This window comes from Poeciliopsis prolifica, unplaced genomic scaffold, assembly GCF_027474105.1.
Source record: "Poeciliopsis prolifica strain line A6 unplaced genomic scaffold, Auburn_PproV2 SCAFFOLD091, whole genome shotgun sequence".
Lineage (NCBI taxonomy): Eukaryota > Metazoa > Chordata > Actinopteri > Cyprinodontiformes > Poeciliidae > Poeciliopsis > Poeciliopsis prolifica.
Window position 1 is genome coordinate 631,140 of NW_026562466.1, and position 27,787 is coordinate 658,926.

The following is a 27,787-nucleotide window of genomic DNA, read 5'->3' on the forward strand; positions in this document are numbered from 1 at the left end:
TACAAACATGGAGAAGGAAACCATACGGACGGATGGATGGATGGAAAGATGGATGGTTAAATGGTTGGATATCTGCTTCGTGGCTCCGCCCCTCTCCTCTCACTGCTCCTTGGCTCCGCCCCTCTCTGCTCCCGTCCTCCATCTTGCCCGGCCCTCTCTGATGCTGATTGGCCGTGATGTGCGGCGGCGCTGGGAGTTCGTAGAACATGCAAAAGGCAGGAAAAACAACAAGCAGGCGTGTAGTAGTAATTCATACCAGAGTCATGCCGCCATATGCCCCGTCCAGATTGGTGGTGTGTTTTGGACAGCTGAGCTCTGATGATTCACTGCTGGGCCGCGCTTAGACCAAAGCTAAGTGTACGTTTTGCCTCAGGCTACTCTGCTGCTTCCACTGATTATCTAAGCAGTGAAACCGACTCGCTTTAAAAACACTCATCTGTCATTTTCTTACTCATCTTCTCCAGCTTTGGTGTTTCACCTGCGTCCCTTTGTCCTCTAAAGGAGAACATCCACATTTCTGCTCATTTATTGGGAGAAAAAATGAGCAGAATGGAAAAATGGAGGAAGTTTAGCCACACAATGAAAAAGAAGGAAACGTAAGAGTGATAGAGCATGACAGAACACAACGGAGGCTAGCGTATGAAAATAGGTCTGAGGTTTTGCTGAGAAAAGATGTTTGTTTTTTTCCATCTTAAAGTCAGGCTGGGCTCTGCTGGAGAGCAGATTAGCGCCTGAAATAAACCAACAGCTTTGAACCTAATGAAGAAAGGACCAGGCGGCACAGAAAAGAAAAGAAACCAGGTGCTTTCAACCAATAAAGCTCAAATTCCCTCCAGAAGGTGTTCGGTTTTGGAGTAGCTTCTTTAGCTGGAAGCTCAAATAACACCTGACCTTTGACCCCAAGCCCCAGAGGAGTTGAAAGGAGGAATGATGGATGCAGATCGGGATCAATCAGGAAAAATAAACCACCTCTTCCATCAATCTTAACAGGCAAAGATCATATCCCCTACTCCAACATCTCTCTGCGAGACAAATATTTAAACAGCTGTGGCAAAAGCAAATGAGGTGGATTAGCAACAACTACCCAGATTTTGAGCAAGTAGCATATCATAGAGTCATGCGGCAATTATCTTTGGTCAGAGGCCTCTTCAGATTTGTTGCAAGACTGACTGCTACAGGAGAGCATCATTATGCACTGAAATTAGGACATTTTATTTCCCTGTCATGTGGGTCAGTTAGTTGAATAAAGAGGAGGAAGGAATATATGATGGACTGAAGAAGATCTGAATGAAAGCTGGTTCCTGATTAAAGCTCAGAGCTTTAGGTGTTAGCATCAGGGTCTTTGTTTTCCCATCTGATGGGTGTGAACAAGGAGAAAGCAGAGGAGACTCTCACATTCGACCTCATTAAATTATTCACGTGTGCAGGCCGGTCCACTGGCGGGGGGCTGGTGAAGGACGAGGCTGGGCGAAGAGCGCAGGAGGCAGAGATCGCTCTCGTCTGACCTGGCACTGGCTGGGAGAAAGTTCAATGACACGCAAGGAGGAAGAAAGTGCAACTGACCAGCAGGGATTAACCAATCAGATTGTCAGAAGAGCAGCCAGCTGTTGGTTCTGGCTGGACTGGAAAGAGGCTCGGAGCAGGTGGTGGAGCCCGGTGCCAGCGGTGCCACAGAGGGCAAAGAGAACACCATAAAATACACTTAAACTGGGTGTTTTACTGCTACACTCTTCCTCTCAAGCATTGTTTCTCAATTTTCAGCGTATTTTACAGAGATTTGAGGTGCTTGATGGTGAAGAGGAACAAAAAGAGCTGGCGTCGTCGATCCTCAGGGTTCTGCAAAGACCTCAGAGGATTGTTGGAGAACATTGGACAACGTGGAGGTCAAGGAGCGATGGTGATGGGTCAGGGAGGAAGATGCAGCTGCAGTGATCCCAGTGGTGGACACAGCTACCTAAAAAGTTAGCCTCACTAAGCCTTGAGCAATAATCAGAAACATTAGTAACATGTAAAGCTAAATGGCTACAACAGCGCAATATTGAGTGCTGAAGCTCCACTGAGTTAGTGGAGAGGCCAGAAACTTTGATCTGCAAAGATTTTTCTCAAATCACTGAAAACCATAAATTATTTTCCTCCTTCCTTCTCAGCTTTGTGCCAATTCTCTCACATGTAGTCCTAATTAAAACCTTGCAGTTTGTGTTTGTAACGTTTTTGCGGCGCGCCTTGCCAGGGAACATCTCTAAAGAAAGTACCTGCTGCTTCTCCAACATGGCTCAGGCCTCTTTCACAGATTGTTTCCTACATTTTCCTGTAAGCAGGATTTCTGGAGGCGAGACGGTGTGAGAAACGTCTCCGTCTCCTCCCGGGAATACGGCAGCTGCACAGCACCACAAAGACAACAATGCGCTCCCTGTCGAAGGGGGAACGAAGGCGGGAGCTTGCTACACCTTGGTGGTGTTGGACAGTTCTGTGAGCACCCCGCGTGGATTTTTATTAATTTACATTTATGCTTTTGTGAGCTTGCTGTCACTGAAACCCCGTTTGGCAACAGCTAACTGGACTCCTGCTGAGATCTGGGACTCTGCTGCTGGAAATATCCTCCCAAAGGGAAGTTTAGCTGTTCACTGAGAGAAGTGACAAACAGGAAGCAAGAAAAAAGGTCAAAGAGAGGCTGGTTTTCCTTTAAAACGAGAAGAAGAATCCACCTGCTAGCCACTTTGTCAACACCAATCATCTCTAAAAAGGTTTCTTATATTGTGAACCTGGAGGTTCAGTCCAGGGGAAACTTTAATTAAATGAGTCTCACTCCTTGTCTTCAGTCGTTGTGTTCATCCAGTCCATCTTTGTCATTTTTATTACAATTTTTCTAAACTTTTGTGTATTTTCCTTTGATTTGTTTTTAAAAAAATATAATTTAGTCCTTTATTTTTAAAATTTCATTAAAACATTAAAATAAATGTTTTATTTTTGTTTTCAAAATTGTATTTCTACCTTTACACATTTTTTAAAATTATGTTTCTAAATATTTAGTTTATTTTTTGACGTATTCTTGTCTTGTTTTGAAAATAATGAAAGTGTAATTTTGTGCTTTCAGAGGCGAGATGAGACGTTGAACCTGTTTGTCTTCAGCTGAGTCGGGTAAGAAAGAACCTTCCTCTGTTACTTCCAGCTCAGATCAGATGTTTGCATGGCCTCAAGTCAGAATAATCATAAAAATAATAGTAAAATAGTCGTAATAGGGCTACCAAAACAAAATGATTAATTAAGAGGAATAAAATAGCTAAAGAAATGTTTTAATACATCTTTTTAAATTAAAGGATATGAAACCCAGAAATCAAATATTTTTAGATCAGGTTCTACAATTATTTCTACTTACTTTGGTCAGATGTTTCTCCATGTTTCTTGCGTCTGGTTCATGACATGGCAGTCTGCGTGTCAATGTCACTCATGCCTATAAATATGAAAGCATGTGCAGACTGTTTATGCTGCTTTGGGAGGAACATCTTGTTCCTTTGATTGGCTATCGGATCAGAAGTTTCTGGAATTGTTCGACGCGTCACGTGTCCCACGGCACTCAAAGGAAACGATCTGTCTGTCTGTCCGGCGCCCGTCTTCCCTTCAAGGGAAGAGTGATTATGTGTTTTGCCAACGCGTTTGTGGAAATCTTTTGACATGCACAAACACAGATCCTGATGCAGCGGCGGCGGCGTTTTCCTGGCTGACGGCTGATTAGGATGCCGGCTCATGGCTGGATGTGCGAGGGCCCAGCTGGGTGCAGGGAACATCGCTCATTACACGTTTTCTAGAGAGAGTGGAGGGCTGACTCAGAGCTGCTCAGCATGCCGGTGGAGGTGTAATCATATCATTCTGAATCAGCGGTCAGTTAGCCGGCTGGAGTCTGATTAAAGCCCGGTCAAAGACAGAGCGACACGTCGAGAAAACCATCGCTAACCGTCAAGGTGCGACGCTCAGAGACCCTCAGAGACCCTCAGAGAGCTGCAGCTCCTGCTAAATGAGCGCTTTCTTCTGCATGCATGTTTTATGAAGCTGGTGGATGTCTGCCTGGGCGTTCCCATCGCTGAGATCGCCACTGTCCTCTTGATTTAATTAGACGCTGGCCCCCACGATTTTCGACAAGGAAATATCTGCTCTAATTAAGCGGCGTACTTCACCAGAGGAAGAACAGGCTGGCTTTAATGTGCTCATAAAAAATCCATGATGTCTTGCCCTTTGCCCCTTTTCTCTGGGGCGTTTTTGCTGCTCCAGTCAGAAACCAAAACCAGTTTCATTCTGCCTCGGTGGAGAACAGTTTGAAGAAACATGGCTGCCGTTAGAGAAATCCAACATTCACTCTGAGCACATTTATTTATTATTTAATACATTACTCATTCAAAAGTAACAGAACTGAATATTTCTAGTCATTTTTAGGTTATTTGTAACCTTTCACATAAACGTATGTGATACCTGAATCAACCCCTGCTATCAAAACTCTCTCATCCTACCATCACAAACATAACAAAGCTCTGAGTTTACTGATCTGTTTGATGTTTCTGTTGCAGCAAGAATCATCACAAAATCAGAACAAGACGAATAAATCATAGGGAGTTGAGCACCGCGGTGTACGGAAGGCCAAGAGAGACAAAATTACATAAATGTCATGAAATAAATAAATGTCATTTTAAAAACATGCATTTTAAACAATTTTGTCAAAGAAAATCATTTAAAAATGCGTAAAATTATTGGAGTCTGTATTTAGTTTGAAATGTATGGATGAATATTGGGACCACAAAAAGAAAAAAATAAATAAATTCTGGCTGTTTTCCTCAGAATCAGAAATGTCTAAATAGTTTGTGCATCATAAGACAAATATATTCCTAAAACTCAATGTAGTGCTAAAATAAATTAGTGACAGGCTTTCAGAGGGAATGAAGTTTAGATTTACGAATCCTATGACAAGAAAGAATGTTTTATATATAGTGACAAAACAATTGAAATAACTAAGAATGTTTGACTATTTATTAGGATTTTGACATAATTGATACAGAAGTAGAACTCTGCAAAAAAATTTAGAATTTGCCGCTTAAAGTCAAAATAATAAGAAAAAAAATCTAAATTTAGTTGTTTTTTTAGTGTATCTTTTTATTGTGGTCCTAATTTTCTTCGGTAGATATTGGTAGGCAGAAATGATTTATTTTTCACTCTGTTTTGTGGATCACAGGCTGAAACGTTTGTGAACCCTTGATGCAGTTCAGCGTCTCGTTCCTACTTAAACGCAGCAGAAAATCTGAGTCCAGCTCGGTATCATTTTAGCTTTTCCTTCCACTAAACCTTCCAGGATGATGTTTAGCTACAATCTGATCTGCAAGATTCTTTACCAGTGATTTATTTCACCTGGATCAGTGTGTTCTGTCAGAAACGGGCCTCTCTGTGTTTCTGCAGAACTAATAAAGGCCCGTTTCCAGTGGAAACTGATAATTACTCCACCTCTGCAGTCCAACAGGAACTGAACGTATGTAATTTTTTAAAGGAAGCATTTCCCTCTGTAGCCTGCAGGGATTAGGCCCTAATGACACAAGTTAATTATATTAAGAGTAATTTTCAAAAACAGTTCATGAACTGCAAATTATACTTAAATTTGCTCCTTAATGCTCTTAACTGTAATTAAATTGCCTAATATCTTAAGAAAATGAACATGTGGGACAGGAGTAATGGCGGACAGAAACTTTTAGGGGTTTTGGGGGTAATGGCGGATAAAATTGGGAATATTCAGTTGCAGATAGATGTGGAGTTTGGATGTCTGGGTTGCAGAAATACTTGGCTGAGCGCCGCCTGTCCACCGCCATTTTGTCTCAGAGTTTCTAGTGTTTGCAATCAGGCGAATTTCTAACTTACTCACCAGCTTTCAGAGTGAAGGCCAGCAGGTTTTCACTGGAAGGTGAGGAAAATCTGCAGAGTTTAGGTTGGTGTTGTGTTTCTGCAGATCAAAAAGTATTATTCAATCAGAGCCGCTACGTTGTTGGCCCACTTACAGCAGCTTTTTTTTTACCTCTGAGAGACTTTTGGAGGCTTTCCGAGTCATGCCATTTGTGCAACTCTGCATATTAAATCTTGTTGGAATTTCACATTTCTAGGACTGTCTGTTCTGTTTGTGCACAAGAAAACACACACACACACACACACACACGGATGGTCTCTGCATCCTCCATCTCCACCGTGAAGCCAGACCCCCCTCGGCTTTTCTCACTCGGAACCGAGTCCAAGTTTGCACAGGAAGGCAGGGGGAAGGGGAGCGCCGTGTCAACCCGTGTGGGTGTTTTTCTTCTCTTCCTCGTACAAAAAGCCGACTCCTGATTATCCAGATCCAAACCACCTTCTGATGCCGAGCTCTGATTGGCTCTGGGAAGCAGGAAGACCGGCTGCCAAGTATTAATTTAAAGGATGCACAGAGTCCGAAGACTTCAGGGTAAACTACGGCAGCCCGGAAGGAGAAAACTTCAAAACGAGAAGGAGTCAGAGTTTAAAAAAAATACATGACTCTGCAGAAAAACTATCTGAAAACAGATTTAAAATAAACATCAACAATGACTGATAAAAGGGCAAGAAAATTCAAAGGAAGGAAAAAATCGGTTTTTCACAAGGTGGGAAAATATTTTTGTTTCCAGGTTTTGAATTTCTGAATTAAATTTTTCTTCCTGTCCATGAATCAATCTGTCCTTCCTTCTTTCCTTCCTTCCTTTCCTCTTTGTGAACGTTTCTGATGAAACTTGAAGTTGGAAACTTCAAGTTTCAAAACCTGAGCAAAAAGTTAGATTTCAAAAACAGACGCCTGTGGGACGCCATGGAAAGAAAAGAAGACATCATCAGGATGACGGGACCTGCAGTTTGAACCTCCCTCTTACTGAAGCAGCTTCTCAAGTTTGATGGTTGGAGATAAAACTTGATGTTAATCAGTTAAAACCGATCGCTATGGCGTCTAATTAAATCCCAAATTAAGTGAGAAATGTTCAGATTTAATGATTAAACTGTTGAGTGCAGTAAAATCTGCTGGTATTTCAGAAGACGTTTCATCTTCCTCATAAACCTCCTGGCCAGAATAAAACCACGCAGAGAAGCTCCTGCGTCTTCTTCTCTACCTCCACTCTCCAGTCACGTCCAGTTCCTGTGAGGACCGGCGTGTTCTTGGCGTCGTCCTGCACGTCTCATTCAGGCCTGCTTGCTGTTTGGGCAGCTTGGAGCAGTTTGCAGCTCGCTGGTGTAAATGCGTGTGCGTAGCAGCAGCTGCAGCGATCAGGGGGGACCAGCCGGCCTGCGAGATGCGAGAGTGCGGCGTCCCCGGGGCGAAGCGAAGTGCCATCTTCCAGGAGAGAGGCCATGTTGGATCAAGACGTCCACGCAAAGCGTGGTATCCACTGTAAAAAGGGTGGATACCACCATAAAATTTTGTATAATTTGTATATTTATTATTGGATTTCGTACTTGAATATCAGGATCACGGCCCGTTTTCAAGATGGCCACCGTTTTTGGATATTGAAAGTAAATTTGTCACATCAACTTTAAAGTTATAATCTATTGCTAAATCAGAAACTGAAGGACATGAAGATGTTTGACACAGACTGAGACTTGTCTTAATGGTTAGCATTAGCGTCTGCTAATTTCTTAATGTGCTTAGCGTTAGCTTCTGTTAAATTTTTGTTTTGCATTAGCTTCTGCTAATGTTTTATTGATTCAAAATTGCTTCTGCTTTTGTCTTTGTGCTCAATGTTAGCTTCTGCTAAAATTTATTCATGAGTTTAGTGTTTGCTTTTGCTAATTTGTGTTTAGCTTTCATTAATTGTGTGTTTAGTGGTTTAGCATTAGCTTCTGTTAGGTTAAGCAGCTTAATGTTGTTTCATACATTGTGGTTAGTTGACCCAATTTGAGACAGTCATCTTAGTCATTAGTGTTGGCTTCTGCTAATTTTTTACTGTGCTTAGCATTAGCTTCTGGTAATTTAGGTGCTTAACATTAGTTTATGCTAATATTTAAATATGCTTAGTGGTTTAACCTTTCACTTGTTTTATTATGAGCTTTGCCTTTTAATGTTTGCAGTGCTAACATCCGGTTATTGAATGATCATTGCGGCCATCTTGAAAAATCAAAGATTATAGTAGACATGGTACTTATTGTTCCAATCAAGTATGATTTGACACCAAAAGTAAATATTGACAAATGTAGAGCAAAAATATGTTTTTTTTCTGACAACCATTTGAAAAATGGTCACCATGTTGAATTTTTCAGAGACTATCTGTTTTTGTCAGAAGAAGCCAGCTCCTGTCAACATTTGATTCTGCGTGTGAAAGGTTTAGCGGAAGTGTTCAGTGATCTGCTGCGGTCCGGGGAAGTTTGTGGGAGAAGTTGCCTCGGCCTCATTTGCATGATGTCATCAAGCATCAATCTGCTGTCGGTGCCGCTGAGTGTAATGGCATGAAGGCTTTAATTAGACTTCAGGGTCTGTGGGGACGAGGCGGGTCACTGGCTGAAGTGGGTCAGGTCCGAAGCGAGTGATGCGACCCGATAGCGGACTCGTCCAGGACGGCGGTCGCCACGGGGCAGACATCACAGGAAGTCAGAGTGACGGCGGCGGCTGAGGGAACTGAGCTGCGGCTTGTAGCTCCTGTTGAGTCAGAGGTAAGCTAGTTCCTCTGCAGCGCCAAACATGGAGACATGTTGGACCAGAGCCGCTGGTTTTTTTGGTTGAAAAATGTCTTTCTGTTCTAAAGAGTGGTAGTCGTAGATACCAAAGCATCACACGTCCTCCACCGTGCTTAGCATCAGGGTCCCTGGTGTTTGAGGTGTTTCCTGGTTTGATGCTCCTGAACTGAATGAATCTCATGGACCCAGGATGTGTTTTATGTTTGAGGAGGCATTTTATTCCTGAGATGAAAGAAGTTTAAATTAAGAAAAACACATTTTGGTTGCTTTTTCTGTAGTGGAATCGGACAAATGTCCATCAGATTGTCTGTCCATCAATTCATCCATTAATCCGTCTGTCAGTCATTCATTAGTCTCTCCGTCTGTCCATAAATCCATCAATCAAACTATTCTATTGTCTTTCCATCCATCTGTCCTTCTTTTTGTCTTTATTGTTTTTTATTTTCTAAAAATATTCACTTTGCCTATCGCTTTGTTTTTGGTGGATTCAGATGCAGCAATATGTGGAGGAGGGGCCAACTCTGCTGTAAGAGATCCAGGTTGTTTCCAACCTGGTTCAGTTTCCTGAAAACCTTCATGTTTCAATCTTCTCATTGGGATTGGTGATGAGCTGAAGAGGACAAACTTTTTCTGCGAGTTCAGTCCAAAACTGCAGCGCTGCAAGTTTAACTGCGTGATGCGAGCCGCCGCTGCGTCTCCTTGGATTAAACGGGGCATGTGTCGCCACGGGGCAGCAGCCAATCAGAGGAGATCAGCGTGACGCACGGCTGAGATGAGGAAGTTTTCGCCTCCACTTTGCTTCTCCTTTTGGAAAAACTTGACCTGCATCCGTTCATTTCCTGAAGTTTAGCAGAGTAAATAGAGAATCTTAAAAACAGGCGTCGTGCTTCCTCTCCTTTTCATCCTTCCATCAGAAGGGCAACCGCCAAGCTCCAACAGCAACTTGTGAAGGTTTGGGCTCATCCTGCGATCTGTGAAGGCCGAAACCAGAAAGAGTTTAGGATTCCAGTCAGAGTTGAGTGATGATTAAACTGCTGCGCCTGATTCTTCTATCATGTGTCTCCCGGCGCCTTTAATATGCAAATCGTAGGTATGCAAAGCTCTGATGCTTTTATTTAAAAGACATGTCCTCGGGCGATAGCAGTGGGCTTCCAGGGAGAGCCGTGTTTTGGTATGAAATAAATAGTTGTTAAGGAGATCACACAAGTTTGTATCTTGAAAGATGAGAAGCTAATTGACATGAATAATTTATTTGTATTGCAGTATCTTAAATATCAGGAATAACGCTTGATAAATATAAGTTGAGTTCAAACACGGGGACCTTCCAACCGTTCAGAGGGAATAAAATCTCCAAAAAGCAGTCATCTCCTAAACTCATAATGGCGTTTGTCCTAAGGTCACTGCAGTGCAATTATCAGATATTAGCAGAATACTCAGAGGTATTAAGAATAATGATCCGAATGTGAATCATTATGTTGGTCCTGAGGTCGGGGATGGAGGGATTGGGGAGGAGAGCAAGAGATGAAACTCTGACTTGGGATGTCGTCAGGTCCAAAAACCAGAAAGGAAAACATCCAGCGCTGAAAGGAACATTTTGTCAGACTTTAACGATACGAAACATCTCACCCAATGATGCACAGTGAAGAAACAGAATGGATAAACTTGTGATTGTAAATTTCTGCTCACATTTTAATCAGATTTGGTCAGCCGCCTGGTATTATTATTATTACAAAATCAATTATTATTCAGCGAATTGTTTTCAAAAGTTCTTGATCAGCTAAAGATAAGCTAACCAGGGCTTCGTCTTTGCTTAGTATTGGTTATATTCTACAAATGTAATGTTTGAAATCCAAATAAATCAGTCAGAATGGGTTTGAGTTTCTTATTAGAAATGCTAAACACTAAGTTAAAGTTAGTTCACTAACCCATTAGCTAGTGCTAATGCTAAAGCTTTAGCATTAGCTTTAGCATTATGTTCTGTAAGGCTTTTAGATATTGCATGATCTTAATAATTGTATTGTTCTCTCCTTTTAGTTTGTTTCTGTACATTTCTTGTTTTAAGTAGTTTTAAAGGAAATGCAAGAAAAGGAAATGGAACTGTTGAAAAAACAATTTCCCTCATTTCAAAATAAAAGCCTGTTTAGATAATGTCAATATCAAAACTTTATTCAATGGAAAGTTTACAAAACAATCAAGTTTTGGAATTGATGTGGAAAAGTTACTTTTAAGGGAACCGAAATGTTTTTAAAATTAGCAGAAGTGCTAAACTAAAAACTCGGTCTGGTTGTTGTGTCTATTTTCAGCTAATAACAAAAATAATACCAAAACCTAATCGTAACTTTCTATGCATAAAGTTTTATACAGCAGTAAGCACTCCACATTTAACATTTCTTGACATCAAAGTTACTTCTGTGTTTTCTAAAGGTGGGCAAAAGGCAACAAATTCCCAATTTAAATGCTCACTTAGCATGTTTTTCATTTCTCAAGACAAAAAGGGCATATATCAAGTTGTACTGTGACTTTAAATGTAGCAGAAGAGTCATGGCATTTATTTTCCATCTCGGCTGAAACCGGAGAAGCCGTCTGATCCTGTTTTTATTTTTCCAGCTCTGCTGTGGTCAGCTTTTGTTTGCCTCTGTGGTTTTGTATATTTTAACTCATGTCTGAAAATGAATATGTTGATGGTTTTTTGGTGTCAAAAGGAGCATCAGACACTTTAAATCATGCTCAGTGTGAAAGTACCTTTTCTTCGGCGCTAACATTTCTAGGTTTTGGCTCGAGATGTTTTATGTTTTACAAACAAAGCAGCAGAATGTGTTGAGTCGATCCAATCACTCCCTTCTCTGTGACCGACTGACATTTTTCCCTAAACGACGAAGCCCGCCCACAGCCTGGTCCTCCGCCCAGGCTGAAAGGGAGCGCTCAAAGGGTTTAAAATTGCAGTTTGACCCCAGCATGCACACTCCCGAGTTCAATCCTACTGCATATCTCTGCTGGCATAGTTAGCATTCACAAATGCTCTGATTGGAGAGAACCCACAATGCCCTCTGTTGTTGTTGTGAACTTTTGACTGCGTGGGCCGGGCCTCCACGGCAGCGGGCCGCGCTGAGGAGTCGGCAGCGAGGTGGAATACTTGACATTTCTCCGTGATGACAGCCTCTTTACTACTCCTGATGCCGGAGCGCGCGCATCTTCCGCCGCCCCGATCTCCTGTGGCAACGCAGAACCCGATTTGGATGACGAATCCTTTCCGGCGCCGTCTGTTTGCTGCAGACTCCACCCTGTGTTCTTAAATTAAGGCTGGAGATGAAGCGTTTGACACAAGCGGGCGTGAATCTAAAGTTTGTCCTTTTAAGTTTCTGGAAGTGGTGCATGAGCAGAAACCTTCATGTTCCTGATGTCATGATTAGTGACCTGGAATCCTTCCTCAGATGAACCCAGAGTCCAAAGCAGGCCAACAAAGCTCTTATTCAGAGTGCCTGACATTTAGCAGAAATCATCTGAAAGTAAAATTCAGCCGATGAGATTCGTACTAATGTAACAGCTGCACCTGCTAATAGCTGCTGTTTCTATTAATAAAACGGCTATGAGACATATTGGCTAATGCAAAACTATTCAAACTCCTTTAATTTTCACATTAAAACCATAAAGAGACAGTTTATGGACAGTTTATGGACAAAGGACAGCTCTGCTCAGCACATTAACCAATATTACATGCTAAAAAAAGAGCAACGTTTGTTTCGTTTTACAGCCACAGACTAATTTACAAACGTAGTTATTGGTTGGAACTTTTTGAAAAGACAAAGAAGTCAAAATTAGAATAAATTTCTCTGAATATCAACAAAAAACCATGAAAATGCTTATCAGATAAAACTTAATTCTCCACAGGCTGGTGTAGAGTTTTGGTTAGTCATTGTTTCGCATCACTGCTTCATGACGAACCGTGAGAAACAAACCTCGTTCTCCTGTGTCGGCCATTTTGTGTCCAACAGTTACATTGGAAGTGGGATCTCTGATCAGAACTCTGCTTCGGTTGCTTGGTAATATGGCGTAACAGTTGGGCGGTTTTTGAAACTTTTTAGATATTAAAATGTATTAATTAATAATTTTTTATAAGTGTTTGGCAGTAGAGACTGAAATGGAAATCTAAAAATGTACAAAATGTTATTTTTGTATAGTGTTTTGCCTTTAAGCTTTACTTTCCACAAGCAAACATCACTTTTAACTTGTTCAGGTTAGATTTGCTACATGCAACATTTATTTTGACACACTCTTATATGTATATTCAGCACATCTTTGTACTTTTGTTGCAGAGAGCGGCCATATTGAAACACAGAGTTGGTTTCACTCTGCAAAAACACAAAATCTCAAGTCTTTAGGAAATATCTTAGTACATTTGAAATAACACAAAACTAAAATATTTGTAACAACCTTTAGGAGTTTGTTTCAGTAAAAAATTCTTTAATATACAGTAAAAAGTACAAGTTTCACTGGCTGACAATCCCACTGATAAGAATTTCCATTAATTTTAAACAATTATTTACTGAAAACAAGCTCCTATATCTTTGTCTTATTTCAAGTGTTATTTGCTCAGAAAATAGAGCAAAATATTTGGTAGGATTTTGTGTTTTTGCCGTTATAAATGGGGGAAGTGGGAGTTTCTGCCAGTTTCTCAGCGGTCATTCCAGTTTATTTTTCTGATTTCACACTTCTGAGTATAATTCAATGTCCATTTGTGCAAAACTTTAACTTTCTGTTAGATTTCTTGAGATGCCATCAGTTCTGTTAAGTGCACCAGTCCCTCCTGAAGCAAAACAATCAGGTCCGTTTATCAGTTAACCATCCAAATAATTGCATACAACTTTCTTATCCAGGAAAACGTGCTGATCATAAAACCTGATGCTGCAGAGGTGTCCCTGTTAAAACCACACATGTAATATGAAGCAGCATATGTAACCTCACATCTGCTCTGGACCAAGCAGAAAGTATTAAAGGAGACGAGTCTTTGAATAGAGAAATACATTCTTATTGTTGAACTGAAGCGCTGACAATGAGCCCCCTCGCTCCTCGTTGAGCCGCTCAGAGGCCGACTTGTTCATCCCTTGTTATGCCGCTAATGTGCATGATTTAAGGGGGAATTATGCACATCTCAATGTGCCTATAAATGACATTATTCATGCACAGGTGCTGCACTAAGCAGCTCCTGAATGATAATTAAGATAATCTTTCTTTCTTTCTTTCCGCTTGCTGGATCTCTTTTTCTCACGGATCCACTTTGTTGGAGCGATATCTCCTGTGTCAATACCTCGCCAGACTGCAGCCCCCTTCTCCCCTCAGCCATTGTCTGATCCTTATTCAGCACTAAAACCCGCACTAACAAGTGAGACCACGTCTATGTTCCTCCCCGGAGCCTGACGGTATTTCTGAGAAATAACGTGCCAAGTTGAATTAAAGTGAAAGAATTAAAATAAAAAGAATTTTAAAAAAGTTTAAGCGAGGCAGAAACTTGGCAGCGGTGTTCCCGAGGGAATTCACCGCGCAATGAATTTCTCAAACGAGGATATGAAGACATTGATGTTGAGCACTTTGCATATGATAAGCTCTTCCTCCATAAAGAGGAATGATTAGTTTAGTAAATGTTGCTGAGGAAAATGTGTCCTGGATAATAAATTGTGGATGAATTTCGCCGTCGTTGGGAGGAAGTTGTGATTTCTCGTTGAAGCCAAACTTTCCTTGCGTCTCCACAGTAAGAGGACACATGATTCCCATTTGTCCTGATGTGTTTGGACAGTAGCAGGTCGCGGCGTGCCAAGTCGCAGTCTCTAAATGCATCAACACAGAGCCGGACTTAGTGAATCCAGCTTGGTTTGTGTTATTGAGGAACCTGAGGCTGTTTGGGGGCCGGAGCCTTTCTCCTCTGTGGTAAACAGTGAGCGATGAATATCAAGAGGAGACCCAGCTGTATTGTTTTAGCACGGCCGCTTGTTTACACCAACCCTTCTCTTTTTTGGTGTGCGAATGACTCGTTTTGTTTGTGTTTTCTGATTTTCGTGTTGTGTTACATGTCGGAGAACTCCCCCAACCTTCGGCTCGGTCTGGCAGAGGAAGCCGCTCGGTGTCTCCGCGGTGGACAGCTGGCTTTCATTTACCCGACTCTTGCCACACCCTTTCACTTCAAATAAACACACTGAGGATGTAGGACAGCAAACACAGAGGAGGGAAAGCTGTAAATAATTTACGTCCCTCTTTCTGTCATTAAGGAGGCTTCTTGCTTTAAGTGGCCGCAAACGTGATCAAAGAAACAGTGGAAAAATATTTAAAATGCCTTAAAATAACATAATCAAATGAGATAAAAATATATTTTTTCTTAGGTTCTCCTACACATTTTTCTGGATGATAAATTGTCCCACAAGTTATTGTGATAAATAATAATATTGTTGTTTTGATACCAATTTTAGGTACTATAATGGCATAGTGATGCAGAAATGACTTTCAATTCATATAACACTGTAACTGGAAAACATCTTAAATATCCAAAATAAATAAACAAAACAACAGAAACGACAAATAAGACGAATTGTAAAGACCAAAGCACCAAACGGAAAACTTTTATCAACGGAAATTATATTTTCATTTATCATGCTCTAGTTTGGCTCTGGTTTATCATTTACGTTCTGATTTGGTCACAAACAGATGTCTTCTGTTTTCGTTTAGTTTTTTCACAGCTACGCTAACTTTGATCATCAAACTTCAAGTTTCTCTGCAGAATCAAGAAATGACTCAAACTGGAACCAACTGACAACACGAAGTAGACAGAAAGATGTCAAACATCAACCGATGTAAAGAAATTCAACAACAGATTAAAAGCATAAATTTTGGCGCGACACCAACATGGTGTTCAGTGGAAGCTAATGCTAATGTGCTGCTCCATCATAGTATGTATATAATCATCTAATGATTTCAAGTTTTATTATCAGTCATTAACCAAAACTTGAACTTTATTCAACTGAAAACTATTCTGCAAAGCAGAGAGGGTCAAGATTTTTACCACTTTTTTAAAAAATTGGGTGGCAAATGTTTACAGTTAATCAAAAAAGCGTCTAAAGAAACCCATCATACTTGGTTTGGATGTCTTTTAACCAAATTAACCTCACATATAAGCCATAATTTGAGGTGGAGGCTATAATTTGATAATTCATCATTTTTGTGTTGCAGCGTTCAGCAAAGGAGGAAAGTTTCTCTCCTCCAACCACTAAAGAGAGGGGAAAAAAATCACATTTTGAGAAGTGAAGCGAGAGACACTCCACCCCTTTGATTCTCTCAGAAGTTTAAATTATGAGGCTTTTGCAAGCGAGGCCCGGCCACAGATGGATGCTCGCCAGTTGTGTGCAAAAAACTCAGGACATAAATTAGAAAGACGCGCTTTGCTGTGGAGCCGACCGTCACTGCGACATTCGGCGTGTCCTCCCAGAATAAATGACAAAATAGGTTGTCTGACGCCCGTATTGGCAGGAGACGCGTATTTTTCTCTACCTTCTCATGTGACAGTGTTGCCGGTTGTTTTCTTTAATTGCTCTGGAAGGTTTTTTCTGCATAATAAGAAAATCTTGCTCCGCTGCAGTCAGAAACAGCAGAATAAGCCTGCTGTAAAACCCAGATTTCCTCTGCAAATGACACTGAATCATATATATCAGAGCCGTGCCTCCTGGCTACAAGGCGTCCTCAAATGTCTTTAATAAGGATGAGGATGTAAAGGGAGGGTGCAGCTCCAGTTTTAAAGTAGAAATAACCCGCTTGACTCCCAGAAAAGGTTAGCTTTAAACACATCGCATTAATCTTTGCTGCACGTTTATGGAGCTGAGTGAGTTATGTGAGGCGTTACGAAGCAAAATATGAAAAAGCAATTAGAGAAATGGAGAAAAGTCCACAGATATAAAACAGTCTTCACCCAGTGTTTTCATAGATTGATGATAAACAATCAGCCTAATCTAAATGTGATGACGTAAATCAATAATGAACTGCTGATTTCGCCCTGCTGTGCACGTGTGATTACAATGATGGCGGCTGCAGAAATTGCAGCTTTTTACCGATGACGGGCGATCCGAAAGCGCCGTGGCTGAATAGTCACAGGTGCTGCGTTGTTTGAATGGAGCAGAAATACCCGGAGGGGTTTTTATTTTTATTTTTTGATCCCCAGTGCAGAAGGAGAGTGAACACGAGCCTCTGCTAGATTGAAACGCCATTTTATGGGACCATTAGCGGATTGGAGATTTAGTTACACCAACATTTTATGCAGGGACATGCAATCTGATTGGCTGAGACGGAGGTGAAGATCTGTGCTGCGACTGTTGTTTGGGAACATCACTGGAGCTGTAGGCCAGTAAAACACAGGGCTGTATTAACGCAGGTTCTCACAAACACAGCTTTCAAGTAAAGTCATGTTGAACAAAGTGGAATTAAGGTTATAATAGGTGTGCAAAATATAAAAGAGGGGAGAAGCATTTACTGGCGATTTTATCTCCTAATCAACACAGTGTGAAAAGCGAGTCAGATCTACATTAATTAGTTCTGCAACACAAAGAATCAGATGCTATTTTTGTGTGTTTTATGCTGGAAAGTCTGTTGAAAAAAACCTAATTTTATGCAGGAATATTGATGATGGTGCAGAATCTGACGTAATCTTAGTTTAATTGCAACATTTAGATTGTTTTGAAAACGTAAGGTTTAAAAAAACAAGATTTTCATCTAAATCATCAGCAGAGATTATTGAATAGAGGTACAAATTTGAAGTAAAAACCAGGATCAAATGGCCCAGATTTGTGACTTTATTTGTCTTCGGACTTGAATCTGTTTTCTTGAAAAGACTTGATATTTTACTTCTTGGTTCAAGCTAATATTTGGGTTATGGCACCATTAGTCGTGTTGCTCCAAGAATTGCACCATTTTGTGTCATTTAATCAGCTGCACCACAAAGGCCTCAGCTTCCCCTCAGCATCTCAATGCCACCACCATGCTTGACCTTAAAGATGGTGTTGACTGTTTTTTTGGTCTGATCTGACCAATGTCCTTTAGTTCTTTTATGTTTTTGGCATTAAATAAACAGCTACAATGTACAAACTCATTCAGAGGGTTTTCCTCTTGGCACAGCTGCATCTCTGCCTTTTGTCTTTCACCATGTTGTAAAGCTTTGATGCCACATGGAGAGTTGAAGTGTCTGGTACCTGGCGCTGCACACAGAGAGGCGTAGTCATCTGAGAGTATGTTCATATCACTTTCAATATCCCCCTCTCTAAGATCATACACAACAGGATCAGGCAAACACTGCAAGGGAAGACGTGTCTTGGGGGGGTTGAACATCTTTCTTCCTTCTGCTCTTTGGAAAGTGTGCAGGATGTGCCTGATGTTTCCTTGGCAAAGGAAAAGGTAAAAATAGAGAAGATTCATCTGGTTTGAGTTCAGCAGCACCACATTACTTTAGGGGTGGTTTCTTCCCTGATCTCTCTCTCTCCTTTTTTTTATTTTATGCTGAGCCATCCCGACTTCTTTTGTGATTCGAAGCTCAAACGGACCAGGAAATGCAAATAATCCCGGTTCTGAAGGCGTCCAGTGACGTGATTGTTGGGACGGTGCGGGGGAGGCCGGCTGGCTCGCCACATTAAAGGCAAGAGTTTGAGCGAGAGATGAGTGGAGACTGGGTTAAGTTAAGTGAAAGGGTAGGACTTCAAAGGCCTTTAGGTTTTCCTGCCATATTAAGAGTGACGAGACGTGTCTTTTATTAATAGCATTCGCCAGAGTTTCTGCTCTCAGCCGGTTTCATTGTTCCACAATCATGGCAGTGTGGAGACGGGATGAGAGGAGTCTTCAAAGCTGCACAGCAAATTACACCTTGATTACAAGAGAAGGGAGTCCACTGAAGGATTTACTGCCTGTGGTTGTTTGACATCTTTTGTTTTAATCTAATTTAAAGCTCTTTACCACCTTGATAAAAGCGCCATGCTCACATTTTCCACTACATCTGGCATTCTTAAAAAGAATAAAACATCATTGGCTTAGATAGGTCTGCATTTTAACCCAAACTGGGTTTTTTTTTCCTCAAACTTGAACTGGTGTCTGGAAAGTGTGGAATTTGGTTAAAGGATGATCCGGGTCTGGATCGGTGTTGAAAAATGTTGCTTCCAGATTTCAATCTGTTCTGATGCTTTAGTGGTCTGTCCTTCATCGGCCTGTCCATCCAACCAACTGTCCATCCAACCAACTGATCATCCAACCAACTGTCCATCCAACCAACTGATCATCCAACAAACTGTCCATCCAACCAACTGTTCATCCAACCAACTGATCATCCAACAAACTGTCCATCCAACCAACTGTCCATCCAACCAACTGATCATCCAACAAACTGTCCATCCAACCAACTGTTCATCCAACCAACTGATCATCCAACAAACTGTCCATCCAACCAACTGTCCATCCAACCAACTGATCATCCAACAAACTGTCCATCCAACCAACTGTTCATCCAACCAACTGATCATCCAACAAACTGTCCATCCAACCAACTGTCCATCCAACCAACTGATCATCCAACAAACTGTCCATCCAACCAACTGTTCATCCAACCAACTGATCATCCAACAAACTGTCCATCCAACCAACTGTCCATCCAACCAACTGATCATCCAACAAACTGTCCATCCAACCAACTGTTCATCCAACCAACTGATCATCCAACCAACTGTCCATCCAACCAACTGTTCATCCAACCAACTGATCATCCAACAAACTGTCCATCCAACCAACTGTCCATCCAACCAACTGATCATCCAACCAACTGTCCATCCAACCAACTGTTCATCCAACCAACTGATCATCCAACAAACCGTTCATCCAACCAACTGTTCATCCAACCAACTGATCATCCAACAAACTGTCCATCCAACCAACTGTTCATCCAACCAACTGATCATCCAACAAACTGTCCATCCAACCAACTGTCCATCCAACCAACTGATCATCCAACAAACTGTCCATCCAACCAACTGTTCATCCAACCAACTGATCATCCAAACAAACTGTACATCCAACCAACTGTCCATCCAACCAACTGATCATCCAACAAACTGTCCATCCAACCAACTGTTCATCCAACCAACTGATCATCCAACAAACTGTCCATCCAACCAACTGTCCATCCAACCAACTGATCATCCAACAAACTGTCCATCCAACCAACTGTTCATCCAACCAACTGATCATCCAACAAACTGTCCATCCAACCAACTGTCCATCCAACCAACTGATCATCCAACCAACTGTCCATCCAACCAACTGTTCATCCAACCAACTGATCATCCAACAAACCGTTCATCCAACCAACTGTTCATCCAACAAACTGTCCATCCAACCAACTGTTCATCCAACCAACTGATCATCCAACCAACTGTTCATCCAACCAACTGATCATCCAACAAACTGTCCATCCAACCAACTGTCCATCCAACCAACTGATCATCCAACAAACTGTCCATCCAACCAACTGTTCATCCAACCAACTGTTCATCCAACCAACTGTTCATCCAACCAACTGATCATCCAACAAACCGTTCATCCAACCAACTGTTCATCCAACAAACTGTCCATCCAACCAACTGTTCATCCAACAAACTGTCCATCCAACCAACTGATCATCCAACAAACTGTCCATCCAACCAACTGTCCATCCAACCAGTTGATTGGCTGTTCATCCAACCAATTGTTCATCCATCCTCAGTCTTTTTCTAGTCCCCCACCCATTCAGTTGTTCATCTCTCCACCCGTCCACCAATCCAGCCTGGTTTTTCAAATTTTCTGAAATATCTTCCATTAATTCGGGGTGGCTCTTCATGGGCAATGCGTATTTGATATATAGATATTGCATGATATAATAAATACAACAGAAACAGAAATGAGTCGTTTTTCATTCTTAGAAATGAATGAATACATGAGATGCAGCTGTCCTGGGTCTCCATCTTTATGAAGAACAAGTTGTTTGGACTGGACATGTTGAAGTGACTTGGAGAAAAGCAAGTTCACGTCCGACAGCACTTTTTCTCTGAAAAACCTAAAATATCAGCACCGTCTGCTTAACCCTTCATTTCTTCTAAATGATTTTCTATCAGTATGGAGGATCTGCTTGGCACAAGTTTGACTGCGCCTCCAGAAACTCAATTACCACCGCAGTTTTCTGGCCTCATTCATATCGGCTGTGGCACAGAACTCCATCAGACACTATTTCTGATTTGCATATTACAATGCGAACACTGCCCATCATCCCTTCTCCTCATTAAACGTCGGGCATCTCGTCGTCTTTTTGTCTGTTTTCATAAAAAAAATGAAAAAAGAAATCTTGATTTAGCCGCTTTAATTCTCCGCGGACTTGTTTACATGATTGGCTTTTTTCCCCCTTCCCCATAAATCCTTGTCAATCTAAAGCCGCTCTCGCACGTTATCAAGCGCAGAGAAACAAAAAGACGCCACAGTAAACATTCTATAATTGACTGTTTATGAGCGCGATCATCAGTTAGGGTGGGATTTTAGGGCCTTAATCTGCTTTTTCCTTCTTCTTCTTTCTTTGCCATTCAACCAAAAATGGACACGCGCGTTAATGCGTCCCTCCAACCTCTGAGCCATTTACACTCGCTGAATGTACTTGTAATGATTAAGTTTGAAAAGAGACATTTTTTATCATCGGCCAACACAAGAGTTGGCAATCTTAAGACCTTCAACTAGAAATAATTAGGATGTATTTGAATGCTGAGTGCGCCCAGACAAGAGTTAAGCTTGTTAACGAATGTGGTGGCAATTAAATGCATCGTCCAGCCTCAATTCTGCTGTTTATTTCCTCTTTTTTATCACCTGAAAATTGATTATAATTCTGACCATAAAGTTTGAAATTCCACGCCAGCGGATAATTGAAAATGCAAGTGACTGAGTATTGTGTTTGTCAGGGTTTTAGTTCCCACGTGAAACCGGAGCTGGTTAAAATTAGTCCATGTGGCTCCTCTGTTTTAATTTCTCCACAGTTTAATGGTAAAAATCAGGTCAACCTTTAAGATTTATGAGCAGTGGAGGGGAAAAAAATGAATTAATGGTATGCTATTTTTATTCAGTCAGCCGTCTGTTAATTTGATATGACCTTAGTCAAAGGCGGCGGCGGAATAACAAACTCTACTTACTTCTTCTTAAGAGCAAACCCCTGGTCTCCCATGTTGCTTTGCTGAGGATCTGAGAAGCGAAGGGCTCGCTGCCAGCCGCCGTTTCTTTAACTCTTATCTGCAAAACTCAACAAACGGGCTTCTTTTAGGACATCAGTGGCGCCGGGAAACGAACACCCTTTCATCTAATTACACAGCGTATTGTTTCAATTAGGCGTTTTCTTTATTAATTCAGCTTTGAAATAAGGAAAAAGGAGTTGCTCAAGTGGCATTTAAGGGCGTTCAGAAAATAAATCCTGACAGCCGAATGCGGCGGCTCGTCATCCGACGGAGGACATAAAGTTTGCGGCGTCGCCTCCGGGTGTCTTTGTCCTCCAGTCAAAGCAGAGGTGCGTCACCTCTCTTTTTTTCCCACCTTTCTTCCTCACGCATGAGATCTCAGTGTGACTCGCCTCATGACAGCGTCTAAAACTTCACTGCCATGAGGGGACGGGGACTCACAGGCCCCCATTGAAGCATCCCTGCAGGGGTTTTCTTCACACAGGGGCTAAAGGGGAGGGGGTGAAGGTGAAAGTTTGGCACCGAGCAATGGATCCCCCAACAAGAGGAGGCCTTTGTTGCCAGGTTGCTCATGCTCAGCAACGTGGAAGAGCCAGGTGGCCTCTGACCTGACCTCTACCCTGAGAGGACCGGTGGGCAGAGAGGCTGAAATAAAATAAAAAATGAAAGGAACAGGCAACTTTGGTTGGAGGGGGCGCGTGTGAAACCAAGTGCTCAGAAATAGGTCAACCAGTATCTCATTTTTCTTGCGAGGCCTGTAATCACCCGTGACGAGCTCACAGAGGAGCAGGCTCTTCGGTGAGGGCTGAGGACTCACAACGCTGACTGACAGATCCCAACGCCCGCCTCATGACGCCGAGAAACCTGGAAGATCTTAACTCTGACCTAAGCTAAAGTAGAGCCATGTAGCATTAGCAAAACTAGGATAAGTTTACATCACTATCAATGACTTTATATACTTAGATATAGAAGATTAAACTCAATAAAGCAAAGGTCAGAAAACAGGCTGATTAGTCAATGTCAGTGAAAAAATAAAAATAAAGAACAATAAAAAAAGTAACAGTAATACAACCTCAGATGTTTTTTTGCTTCATTTAAAGTTTAATATCTGATGCAAATTCGGCACAGGAAGTAGGATTTTTGGATTTTCACAATAGAAGTTGAGTTTCTGGATCGTTGCTGGAAGTGTGTACAATAATATTGTTGGTATATTTACATGTGAAAGAAACATTGTAATGTTCAGTTAACTGCTATTTGTCTTTGTTTAAAACAAAACGGTAACAGATGGGAGTTGGACTTTATGCAGAAATATTTATTTAACATCTTTATGCCAAAATGTTTAACTAACATCTTAGCTATTAATCAATCAGCTTCGTTACAGGCTAATATTCACCAGCATTTAATCACTGAAGGAAAAATGTTCAGCAAGATATTCATGCAACTAATTTTGTGTGTATTTTTTTTTTTTTTACCACAGAAGAAGAGTTGGAGTAAGGAGTTTCCCTAATCGTCCAGTTACCTGTGAAAAAGGTAAGAAACACTGTTTAATGACATGCTAATTAGCTTTAGCACAGGGATTTCTCTCTTTCACTCTTTTTAACATTATATAACAAAATTGAAATATTTGTCACTGTCAGAAATTCAAACAAGCTTAATAATAATAATAATAATAAAAACCTGTTTCTTAATCTGTTAAGATGGACTAAACTGAACATCTATCATCAGTTTCTGTTTACTATTTTGGAGATCTGTCATCTTTTAGCTGATCATCTATTGTATTAAAAGTATTCAGCTTCAATCATTTTGATGGTTAAATCATATTTTCTCCCAAACTGGAAACTTTTATTGGTCTCCGAAATCACAAAACTCATTTCCAATGGGAGAAAAATGGACAAAAAGTGTATAAAAACGTTGAACTATTCAGGTCACTGCCAAGGTATGAAGGAAGTCTGAGCTACTTGGAGGAAATGCAGAAAAATAATGGTGCTTGTGCAGAGTTGTGCCTACTGATTCTCATTAAAGTTTGTAAAAATGAGCTCTGATCCTCATGGAGATCTCCAAAACGTTGCTGTGAAGTAATTGTTGCCCTGATGATGAATCTTCATCAGGAAGCCGTTCCAGATCTCGCTGCAGATTTAAACCTGATCTTGTTAAGCCACCAAAGAGTCTGAATCTCGCCTATCGGTGGCCAAAGCATCCCCTGCTGCTAATGAGGCGTGCACGGCCCCCTGGGTAACGGCGGCATCACGGCGAACATACACTACGACCCAGACCTCCGACAGTGAACCGTGTGGACCGTAAAACCCAGTTTGCATTGGTAGTTTTGATCCCTTCCACTCTAAATGCCCATTTTAATATGCATTTTAGCCATTATGTCACTGCTAATAAGAAGCTTTGAGAATGTGCCCATTGTTGAGCGAGTCTGTTAATTATGACGGCTCAAAGTGCTGCTGTATTCCACTGACTCTTCCTCATAAGAAGCCTGATTATTCATCACCACGATAAGAATTAATTTGCAGGAAATATTGCGCCTTTTTCCCCTCTCATGCTCCAAATTTAAATGCTCCAAATTACACATTCAATCCATCTTTGTTTGTGGGTTCAACGCCGTTAAACAAGGCAGCACTTGGTGACTTTTATTGGACTCGAGCGACAAGTCGGTGTTAAATAAACACTTAGTGTATCGAGGGACGTAAACAAACGATCCAGTATTTCATGTACCTTTTTATAAACTGTTTTGGTTTGATTTTCTTTCATAGGAACCATTTATATATTAATTATTATTAAGTTTTGCATCTTCAACAAACAGAAAATGAAGCTCAAATCATTTATTTTGTTTGTTAGTCTTTCAAGTTGCTAACATTTAGTGACACGTATCTTTCAAAACACTGTTTGGACGTCTGGGTGGTTCAGCTGGTCAGTTTGTGGTTCTGATGATCCAACAGGAAGCGGGTCAGGAGGAGAAGCATCACAATGAGGGCAGCTTTAATGGCGAAGGGGCTCAGAAACCCCTGCTGTTTGTATCCTGAGCATTTAATCAAACTGGCATTAGTTTGGAAACTGTATAGCTTAAACTTTCAATCCTGTCCGCAAACTTAATATTGTTGACAGTAGCTCCAAATTCGACTATGGACTCAGCAAGTAAAAGGATAAGATGAGCTTAAAGGGCTTTTTATAACCTTTCTATTCAGCCCAGAAGACAGTGTGAGTCACGCACCTGGCTGAGAATCTAAGGAGCTTTCAGGGAAGCATTTCGAATGAATTACCTTGCAGGTTTATTCCCTGTACTATGGTGCGCTGACGATGTGAATAACATGGGTGTCAGGTGATTGAAATAAAAACGCAGCAGGAAGGCTTTTGTCACTCAGACGCTACAGTTTGAGAAATATTACAGAATAAGATGAACCAGTATTCCTGTCCTCCACTGTAAAACCCACTGGCTGACATCATTTTATTATTTTCATACATTTTTGGTCATTTATTTTATACTAAGATGATATTTTCTTGGTAAATATAAGAGGTCACCTTAAAATATTCCCACTCAGAATCAATTTAGAAAATTTAGATTCAGCTCCTTCATCCCAGTTTTCAAGCATCTTAACTCAGATACAGAAATAGATCTTATGAAAAAAGTAGATGATGATGTGAATTATAATTTAATTTCAGTAAATTCAGAAAATAAATGTATACATTAGCTCCTCTTAGATTAGCTGCACAAGCTTAGCTTAACGTACTTGAGCTAAGTTCAGCATAACTTGCTTTCGTTTAACCAACATTATGTAATCTCAGGTTAGCAATAGCTCAGTTTAGCAACTTTTAGTTTAGCTTCGTTTAATTTAACCTTCTTTAGCTTGTCTTATGCTAGCATTGCCTTATTAAACGTGCCTTAAAGTTAGCATACATTCAATAAGTGTTTAGCACTTCAGTTTGTAGTTTAGCCTACATTAGCTCTTATCAGCTTAGCTTGCACTAGCTTAGTTTAGCATACTTGAGCTAAGTTCATCACAACTTTCTATAGCTTAGTCAACATTAGGTTAGCATTAGCTCAGCTTAGAGATCTTTAGCTTAGCTTTGTTTAATTTATCCTTCATTAGCTAATTTTTTCTTTAAAGTTAGCAAACATTCAATAAGTTTAGTATACTTTAGCCTACATTAGCTCTTCTTGGATTAGCTTACACTATGTTAGCTTAGCAATTCTTGGTCTAGTTGAGCATTACTTATTAAAGTGTTGTTTAGTTCAGTCTACATTACCTAATCTTAGTTTCTTGCCGTAGCTGTTTACAGTTTAGCATACCTTAGCTTTTAGATTCGCTTACTTTATCATATCTTAGTTTGGTTTACCTGAGCTGATGCTAATTTAAAAAAAACCCCATCTAGACTTAATTTTAGAATCGGTTTGAAATGGTTTTCTAGAAACGCCTCATGTTTTGTTTTAATTCTATTCTATTATTAAAAACAGGCAAAGGAGACAGAAACATCTTGAATATTCACAAAGACTGATTAACTATTGATTGAAATCCCTTTAAGTGATTAGGAGAAAATCTCCAATTGGGAGAAAGAAAGTGAAATATTGTCTGTCATCCAATTGATCAAAAGTGGAAAACCTGTTTCATTTTACAGTTTCTCTATTTTGAGGAGAAGACAGTAGGTCAGTAGTCCAACTAAATCATTATTGACATAACTTCTGCTTTTTATTCCTGCAGAAACGATGAAGATGTTGGAACAAGAGGAAGGAAAAAGTTTGACAGAAACAGTAAGGTAGGAGCGTTTATTTCTGCCAGCTGCAGTGTTTCTGAAGCACGTTTGTTTGCATTTATGTGTGCGTTTATGTGTATGCGGTTGCGTTTACGCGGTAATACAACTGAGAATCATGTTGCAAGCTTTTTGCCCAGAGTGTTTCTGAGCTCATTTTCAAATGGTAATTTGCCTTATCCGAAGCAAACTCACTGACTGTAAGTAAGTGATTATTTGCATGACTGACAATCATTCGGCTCGCCTACGGTCTTTTTCCAAACTGCTCCAGTTTGTCCAGTCTTTTGAAAGAAATAAAAAACTCAGGGTGGGCCGGTTCTCTTTGAAACATCGTTTCATTTACCTTATCATTAGACACAAATATGGCATGGCTTAATAGCGGCAAAAAAAGAGAAAAACATCAGTTTTGATGTTGGCTTTGCAGGCAATAAAAACCCTTCTTTGTGATTGCTGGATATAGAAGCTGATTTTCAGTCGTATTTTGGTTGAACTTCTCGGCTTTTGGGTCCGATCACATCAGGTTTTGGGTTTTCATCAAAGCGCCAAGTTCCTGTGGTCCTGTTTAATTGGTAATTATCTAATTTGAGGCATCTCAACTGTTGGTAAAGTGCAGCAATGACACGGACCCACAGACAGCAGAACAATGTAGTGATTTAGTAGCCGCACTCCCCCTCAATCATGCTCAAATGTCAGCCACAGACTCATCAATGCCCCGAACCCTGAGCGCCCCCCGGAGACGCACACTCAGCCCGCGTTGCTACACACCAGCGCCGTGTCAGAAAACCAAACAGGACCGTGTTGACTGGAGACGGGTTTTCCAGAACCACTTCACTCCGTTTCTGTCAAAATGAAACACAAGTACTCATTTGATCCCATTTTGTTTATATTAGTCAATGGAGTTTCTTTTCCCAGCAGGTTATTGTCATAACTTTTCATTTACATGTGATTTTTATTCACTTTTTGAATTTTTTCTTCACCTGAACCAAAATAGATTCCCAGAGTTTTTCCAGACCTTCGTTTATACAAGTTGTGTTTTATCTTCACCCACCTTAGCTTACTTTAGCATGCATTAGCTTTGTTTAGCATGCTTT

At 40.8% G+C, this 27,787-nt stretch overlaps 1 long non-coding RNA gene across 1 annotated transcript in view; it reads left to right on the plus strand.

Annotated features, from left to right (window-relative positions):
• LOC129353472 (uncharacterized) overlaps nucleotides 1-26,702 on the plus strand; it is a 28,283-nt gene extending 1,581 nt beyond the window's left edge. The window contains exons 2-4 of the long non-coding RNA XR_008605020.1: nucleotides 3,095-3,138; nucleotides 23,422-23,474; nucleotides 26,648-26,702. This is a non-coding gene — a long non-coding RNA (uncharacterized LOC129353472). The remainder of the gene's footprint in view (nucleotides 1-3,094; nucleotides 3,139-23,421; nucleotides 23,475-26,647) is intronic.
• Nucleotides 26,703-27,787: the final 1,085 nt, after the last annotated feature.